Source organism: Equus przewalskii, chromosome 20 (assembly GCF_037783145.1).
Source record: "Equus przewalskii isolate Varuska chromosome 20, EquPr2, whole genome shotgun sequence".
Taxonomy (NCBI): Eukaryota; Metazoa; Chordata; class Mammalia; order Perissodactyla; family Equidae; genus Equus; species Equus przewalskii.
This window is the reverse complement of record NC_091850.1, coordinates 15,970,977-15,979,308: the sequence shown is the minus strand read 5'-3', so window position 1 is coordinate 15,979,308 and position 8,332 is coordinate 15,970,977. Positions and strand designations below refer to the sequence as shown.

At 42.2% G+C, this 8,332-nt stretch overlaps 1 long non-coding RNA gene across 1 annotated transcript; it reads right to left on the bottom strand.

Annotated features, from left to right (window-relative positions):
* Nucleotides 1-4,258: 4,258 nt before the first annotated feature.
* Nucleotides 4,259-7,702, bottom strand: LOC139077811 (uncharacterized). The gene is made up of 2 exons (XR_011530329.1): nt 7,566-7,702; nt 4,259-4,516 (listed from the first exon to the last, which is right to left on the bottom strand). It is a non-coding gene; the product is annotated as an uncharacterized lncRNA (long non-coding RNA).
* Between the last annotated feature and the right edge of the window lie 630 nt (nt 7,703-8,332).

Here is an 8,332-nt window from a genome sequence, read left to right as displayed (position 1 = left end):
TCGTTATTTGGAAGCATTAAATCAAAGAGGGAAAAATCAATGTGATTTTTAAATGTAGATTGGTCCAGATTGATTTTTAATTTTATTCTAATTCTATTTTTGAACATTGTTTAGTAACCAAAATATTCTTCTTAACAATAAGGAACAAATTATGAAGTCCTATACTCCTGAAAAAAGACTTTATAGAAAGAAACTTCATTGATACAAAGTCAGTTTGAATCCATTTACAATAGCAAAAAAAAAAATCCATGAAGTATGCATCTATTTAACAAAAATGTATACTTGTACACTGAAAACAACAAAACGTTGCTCAGTTAAAATAAAGAAGACCTAAATCAATAGGAGAGATATACTATGTTTATAGATTGGAAAATTCAACATTGTTCGATGTCAATTGATCGATAGTAGAGGTTGAAGAGGTTCAGGGTATGCCACCCCAAAGTATGCCACTCTGGCATAAGGATTATTTTGAGCTGAAGGCAGTTATGAAAAAGCAGAAACAGGAGGAGCTCTCTGTCCTCCCCCTATCTGCCTGAAAACAACATAAATTCCCCTTGTGAAGGTGACCTTCTCCCCACTTCTTGTACCAGGAAGGGGACAACAACCTTATCCCCAGAGATGAGATGGCACTGAGAAAGAGTCTACATAAACCAGTCGTACTAACTAGCCCTTATCATCCACTAGTTGCCCCATATATTTACCTTCCCACAGTTTGCCACCCGTGAAGCCTAAAATCCTTTTCCCTTGTCTTGTCACTTCTCTACAAATTTATTGTCCCTTGTTAAAATGCTATATAAGCCCTAAGTTCTAACCACCCCTTTGAGTTACTCATCATTGAATTTCTCCCATGTGTGTGTGTGCTGTACATGTTTATAATCTTCTGTTGGTTTTTCTCTTGTTATCTGTCTCCTGTCAGTCTGATTTCCAGGGCTCCAGATGTAGAACCTAGGAGAGTAGATGGAAAAAGTTTTTTCTCCCCAATAGGGTCAGAAAACTATGGCTCATGGGCCAAATCTGACCTGCTCTTTGCTTTTGTAAATAAAGTTTTATTGGAATGCAGTCAAAACCTATTCATTTACTTATTGTCTATGGCTATTTTTTCCCTCAACACCTAAAATATTTACTATCTGATCTTATAGCAAAAAAGTTCGCTTGCTCCTGATCTATAGATTTAGCATAGCCTCAATCAGAATCCATCAGACATTTCTTGTACGTAGAAATTGACAAGCTGATTCTAGAATTCACATGGAAATGCAAAGGACCTAGAATAGTTGCAATCTTGAAAAATGACATTAGAGGACTAACATCACCTGATTTTAAAGTCAACTTGGACTCTTAGGGCCTTGTCATCCAGTTGGTGTTTTGTCTAGACTTTGAGTCTTCTTTTCCTTGATCCTGACCTTTGAGGAAGTCATTGCTTGGGAGGACCCATCTCCCTGATGCGTTTGTACAGGGAGGGGAGATGGATCTTCATTTCCTCTCTCCTGTGACATAATTCAGTTGTGATGAAAGGCTGAGTGTGGGTGAAAGTAAAAGGGAACAACTTTCTCTACCAACATTCAGGGCCCTCCAAGGCCTGCACAGCTGAGTGCCACTCCAGGGGGAAGTCTTTCATGGGATGATGTGTGGGTAAGCAGTCCCTGACTTGAGTGTCTCCCACCCTTGGGATTCTTCCACTTTGACCTCCTCTGCTACTTATGAACCCCCTGCTTCTCTTTTCCCTCTAGGGCTCAGGCGTGGGCAAAACCAACGTCCCCTTGTTATTCTTGTTCCTTTTATCCCCTGCATCATCCAGGATTCTCTACCCTCTAGCCTCAAAACAAGCCAGTTAATTGAGGAAATTTCTGATTTTCTATTGGCAAAAGGCTTCTTCCAAGAGCTATGAAAACCAAAAGCGGAATAACTGAGGAAATAATAAAATCCACAATTATCTGATTTATGAAGCTTGGCTTTTTGATCTGATAGTATCAAAATTATTTATGAGACATTCAATTTCTGTTTGGTGCCATGCTTTGTTGCTGTCTGTGGCATCCCCAGATAATTTCCCAGTACTTAGAAACTGATCTAGATCTTCCTGGACATTTCTTGATATTTCGCCCAGTTCAAGTACAGGTGACGAATGCCTTAAAAACCAAACCTTTTCATGATTCAGCCTCCTGTATACCCCAGGGGTCTCCCATTCCAGGTTTGTCTGCGGAGACAAACCTAGTTCACAAATGACTTAAAGTACAGCGGTGGTTGATGCTTTCCAGTCTCAGTAATTGTGTAGCATCGTCAACATAGTATAGTAGTTAAGATGATTTTAAAATCACTCTGCTGGGGCCAGCCTGGTGGTGGTGGCTGTTTGCATGCTCCGCTTTGGTGGCCTGGGGTTTGCCAGTTCTGATCCTGGGTAGGGACTTACACACTGCTCATCAAGCCATGCTGTGGTGGCATCCCACATAGAAGAACTAGAAGGACTTACAACTAGGATATACAGCTATGGACTGGGGGTATTGGGGAGAAAAAAATAAAAAATAATGAAATCACTCTGTCCAGTTTTAACTCCTAACTTCACCTTTGCTAGTTCTATAACTTTAGGCAAGTTACTTAACCTCTCTGTGCCTCAGTTTCCTCATCAGGAAAGTGAGGATAATAATGCTTACCTTGAAGCCCTACCTTGTAAGGTCATGCTGAGCATCCACTGGGATGATAAACAAAATATAGTTAGAAATCACGAAATATTTGCCACTGTTTTGATTACCATTAATTCTTTTCAGGTCTAGGGTATCAGTTCTGGCCACCTCTGAGTTAACACTGAATAGTGAGGAAGCAACTCACTTCTGATAACACTCAACCCTCTAGGGAGATGGGCGTATCCCGAGAAGTAGGGAGTAATATGAATTAGGAGGTGGGCAGCATGACGAGCAGAGAACAGTACGGTCACATTGCTAGAGACACACTATTCAGAGATGTGTCTCTAACAGGATTTGCTACAGGACTGCTGTAGGAATGCTCCCCCAGCACTCGCTGGCCCACTGTCTAACTCAAGTCTCCAAAGAGTTGGAGTTGAGTCCATTTTTTCTTGTATGTCTTTTTTTCTCTCCAAAGAAAGGAAGCAAAGCCTTTATATACTTGGAAACTGTGGTTTAGTTACTTTACAGGTTTTCTTTCTCCAAGTAGATCTTGTCGTCGTTCTCTTTAAGCACGTCTGTGATTCTCCTCTAAACTTTCTTCAAGTAGTACACGTTCTTCGGCATCATGGACCACAGCAGGATGTGCTGTTCTACCAAGGGTCTGACAGACAGTGATCATAAGATTCTCACAACTCTATGCTCCTCTCTTAACATCCCATTTAGTGCCCAAGCTAACTATAAGACTACGTGACTACTGAGTTTCAAACTGTATTTTCTGATTCTGCAAGTATTTTATTTAGATATGTAGGTACATGGCCACTATGTTAGTTCATTTGAAAAATGTCTATCATTTTTACAAAGGCTGCTCTGCCACGTTCTTTTATTTTACTATGCTCCGATGGACTTATCCACTGCTGAGAATGGAATTCTCCATCCTGAGAATGAACCAGAGGGGCCAGAAAACTGCATTCTGCAGTATTTTCCCTATTCGCTATGCATGCCTGCCTTACTGATTTAGAAATTACTCAAGTTTCCAAAAGAGGAAATGCTTTTCAAGAGGAATACTCAAAGCATTCTAATGCACTAGTATTTCTCTCTGGGTTGAATGTTAAAAAAAAAGGAGCTTTAAGCTTCTAAAAGTTATGAAGGTAGAGACAGAAAAACTAAATGTGGGAGGGAGGAAGCACTATAATTCCTACTCCACACACGGCCGTTCAGGCTATTCAAGAGGGGATGGGATTTTAGGTCAACCGCACATACGAGAGAGAACCTGATGAAGAAAAGGGCCTGAGGATATGGCTGTGGAATGCCAGCATCTCTAACTCAGCCTGTCTTTGCTGTTGGAGCGCTTCAGACAGAGGGAAGGCTTATTTTCTCCAGCAGTAAAGCTTCTTAATGAGAGCAGTTTCACTACGAAAACATATGCCCATTTGTGATGTCAAAAAAAAAAAAAGTGGACTTAAAATATCAGTATTATTTTGTGTCTACCACTTCAGCGTGAAAAAAATTGTCTTGTTACTTTTGAAGTTTCACTGCTTAAAGATCAAATTGGGCTAACAAACACCACTATTGAAACAATGGAGGAATTCTTAACCTATATTAATCAAGAACGGCTAAGCGTTGTAATACATGACCCCAATATCTCAGGGGCTTTTAAAAAGGTTTATTTCTCACTCTCATTACAGTCCTGTGCAAGTCTCTTCGAGGTGTGGGCTGGGGAGGGAGGAACTCCTGCATGCTGTCACTTGGGCTCCTTACGTCTGGAGGTACTGCCATCTTCTAGTGCCCTGAGTCCTCCTGGATGCTGTGCATTCACTGGCAGAGAAGAGAAGGGAGGGAGGGCAAGGAAGATGCAGGCTGGCAGTGATGTCTATTGCTTCCATCACAATTTTTTGGGCTAACTGCAAGGGAGATTGGAAAATATAATTTAGCTGTGTGCTCAAGAAAGAAGAGGAAACAGGTTTGGTGCGCTTCTGGCCAGTCTCTGACATATAATTAAAATTAAAGATCACAGGGGCCGGCCCCATGGCCGAGTGGTTAAGTTCACGCGCTCCGCTTTGGTGGCCCAGGGTTTCACTGGTTCGGATCCTGGTGCAGACATGGCACCGCTCGTCAGGCCATGCTGAGGCGGTGTCCCACATAGCACAACCAGAAGGACCTACAACTAGAATACACAACTACGTACTGGGGGACTTTCGGGAGAAGAAGAAAAAAATACATATTGGCAATAGATCTTAGCTCAGGTGCCAATCTTTAAAAAAAAAATAAAGATCACATATTAGTGGCCGGCAAGCTGAATGTCACCCCCAGTTGTGGTTCTTTTTGGCCTGCAGCAAATCCTTTAAAAATTCAAATTAGTTTGAAAATTTGAATATAGGAAGAATTTACACTAAAAAAAAAATCTAATATTTTTGGCTTCTCTCAAAAAATCAGGAGATCGAACAGATCTTCTGGACTTGCATTCCCACTCGACATTAGATGGCTGGAATGAAGCAGCAGCCGTCCCTCCAGCCAGGGGCCAGCTCTCCAGCTGACCCTCCAGCCCGCTTCACTCACTGATCTGCCCCGCCCTCCAAGCAGCTTACACTTGTCTTCTCTGGTCTGAGTGATGATTTAATCTTTTCTGTATTTTATACCTCGTCATTAAGACATTAATAACAGCAATTGACTACACCGGATTGATTTGGGTCTGCAGTTAGATTATGCTTTACATCATGGAGAAAACTACTAGCTGACTCCATCTGAAGCTCCCTTTCTCCGTGGAAGGAATGGCCGATGTCCCATTATGAATTAATGCAGATATTTGGTTTTTAGCCTAATCATTTTTTTAGTTATAATTCACGTTCTGAATAGGGATGGTAATCTATGAGGAACACTATTTGTTGAATGTAAAAACTTTGTTTTTCTATTTCTTCCAAGGACTGATGCTTGCTGGGCTAGTAATTTTTTTTTTTATTTTAAAGATTTTATTTTTTCCTTTTTCTCCCCAAAGCTCCCCAGTACATAGTTGTATATTTCTCATTGTGGGTTCTTCTAGTTGTGGTATGTGGGATGCCGCCTCAGCGTGGCTTGATGAGCAGTGCCATGTCCGCGCCCAGGATTTGAACCAAAAAAACATTGGGACGCCTGCAGCAGAGCGCGCGAACTTAACCACTCGGCCACAGGCCAGCTCCTACTGGGCTAGTAATTTTAAGATCCTTTTTATGGACTAAGAGCCCTTCACAGAAAAGTCCTTCACACTCAAGCAACAGAACGGTCCTCAGGTTGACAGCAGAACAGTTTACAGAAACCCAATCTACTTCATGGTTATTCATCTTCGGCTATTTCGGGGAGGGGGTGGGGTAGGGTAGATTTGGTATGGTTATATATAAAAAAAAACCCACCTTAAATAAAAGAGAGATCCCAATATAGCTCCCTTGTGGTTTTTTTTAGCTGAACTTGAAATTTTCCCACAATTGAAACTTGGAAAATCAAGTTATATTGAAGGGGGTGCTGGGTGAATTTTAAGTGACAGATATAATTGCTTTGTTCCTTTGGAGAACTCTGCCTATAAATATCTAAGAGTTGAGAGTTAGCAGTTTGTATGTCATTCTAAAAAGAAAGAAATAGATTATCAAGCCTAAAATTGACAAACTGCAGGGGTTCTGGCCCAGTGGCGTAGCAGTTAAGTTTACACACTCTGCTTTAGCGGCCTGGGGTTCACGGGTTCAGATCCTGGGCATGCACCTACATACCACTCATCAAGCTATGCTGTGGTGGTATCCCATATACAAAAAATAGAGGAAGATTGGCACAGAGGTTAGCTCAGGGACAATCTTTCTCACCAAAAACAACAACAACAAAAAAAAATTGAACAAACTGCAAAGAAAACACCTCTTAACACCCTAGACAGGTGAAAAAAAATAAACACACCGAAGGGCACTTAACACTTATAGAATGAAAGTACAACATTATATTGAGAGCTTTATCCTTTTTGTTTGCTGTTTTCTTAACTGAGCAGAGATTAAAGCATTATTTTTAAAAATCACTTGAGGGTATTTTGTTTCTTAGGTGCACAATGGCAGCCTTTCTACCACTTTTCAGTTCACTTGCCTCGATATATACAGAAGTTACATAAGTTCTGTGGAGAGACATTTTAAGTGGATTTGTAAAAAAGATGGAAAGAAGAACTGACTTTGTTTTTATTATGGATTTGGGTGAGGGGAATAGACCGCCAGTGTGCTTTTGCAGATGAATCAGCCCTGGATGTCAGGGAAGAAAGAAGCAGCAGAATTACAAATCCTTGTGAAGACAGAGGGGAAAAAAGTTCTCCTATGAGAGAAAACACAAGCGGAAATTTTTCTAAAAATCACTTGAGTAGGGGGCCGGAGGACTGTCCCTGGAGCAAAAAAGGTTATTGGACGATGTGGGCTGAGAGAGGCCTGAGGAGGAAGACCACCACGCTCTCAAATTACTCACCCAGCTCTAAATCCTCACTCAACGCTAGGAAACGGGAATTACTATCCCCTCGTCCCAGATCAGGAAACTGAGGCTCAGATGGACTGGTCAATTTCCCCAAAGTCCATAAGCTAAATAAGTGGGGCTGCAGGAATTCAAGTTCAAGGCCCCCAGGTACCAAAGTCTGAGCTGAGAAAAATAAGGGGTGAACACAGAGAAACAGCGCGCCGAGAGAGAGTCAGATTAGAAGGAAATCAACAGCGAGCTTAGGTTTTAAATGCGGTTCACTGACTAGATGACTAAAAGGAGGAAGTTTCAAAAGGTCTGTGGCAAAGTGAGCTGAGGAATGCAGCAATTCTCCCCCCAACTCTCAGAGACTGAGTCCGCAAGTGTGGGCCTACCCAGGGCACTTTGGTACCAGAAGGATCCACGCTGGACAGATTCCAACAGAGCACTCAAAACAATAAAGGGAACAGAGATTTATCTGTTGGAAAGATACACAAATCTGAGTACCTTTAGCTTCCTTGAATGGGGAGGAGGATACCACGGTCGGCAACTCTTTGAAGTGTGTGAAGCACTTAAGGAGTGATTAGCCTGCAGCGGTGGCGTATACCCAGGAGTTGAAAGTGCTGAAATGTGGACAAGAAATCTCGAAGCTGATAGCAGAAATGCTTTTTGGAAAAGTTACAGGGTAACTCCTCGAGGCTCGCACATTCCTGACTCACTCCTTTCCCAGGAGTCCTAACGTCTCCTGGAGAAACCCCTTTCCTATGCAGCCCACTGCAGCAGGTGGGACTGGCCGGGCTGGCCCTCTGGGATGCTGCTCCCAGAAGCAGGCGACCGGAGATCCAAATGGGCTGGGCAAGGTGACTCATTTGCTTTTCCTCCCTTGGTCATTTCTATGAGTCATACACTTTCATCCAGTCCAAGCAACACCAAAAAGCCTCTTGACGATGTTATCAAATATTTAATGAAAAAGAAAAATCCCCTCTCATATGATTCTTACAGAAAATATTTATTTAGTCTTTTCAGTTTGTTGCCATTTCTTTGATTTATCAACATCCAGAAGGTGGGGTGAGGAGAAGGGAGACTGTGAGCAAGACAGAGAAGATTAGGGTGGCTCAGCACTGCTGCTCCGAGGCGGTGATCCAAGCCGCCCACCAGCGAAAAGAAAGGGCCCATGGTCCAGCTCCCTTTCAGTAAGCAAGGAGTTCTAGTCAAGCGGTTATTCTTCAGCTCAGTGTTTGTAAGAGCATGGTGCCCATGTCTAGATGGCTGGA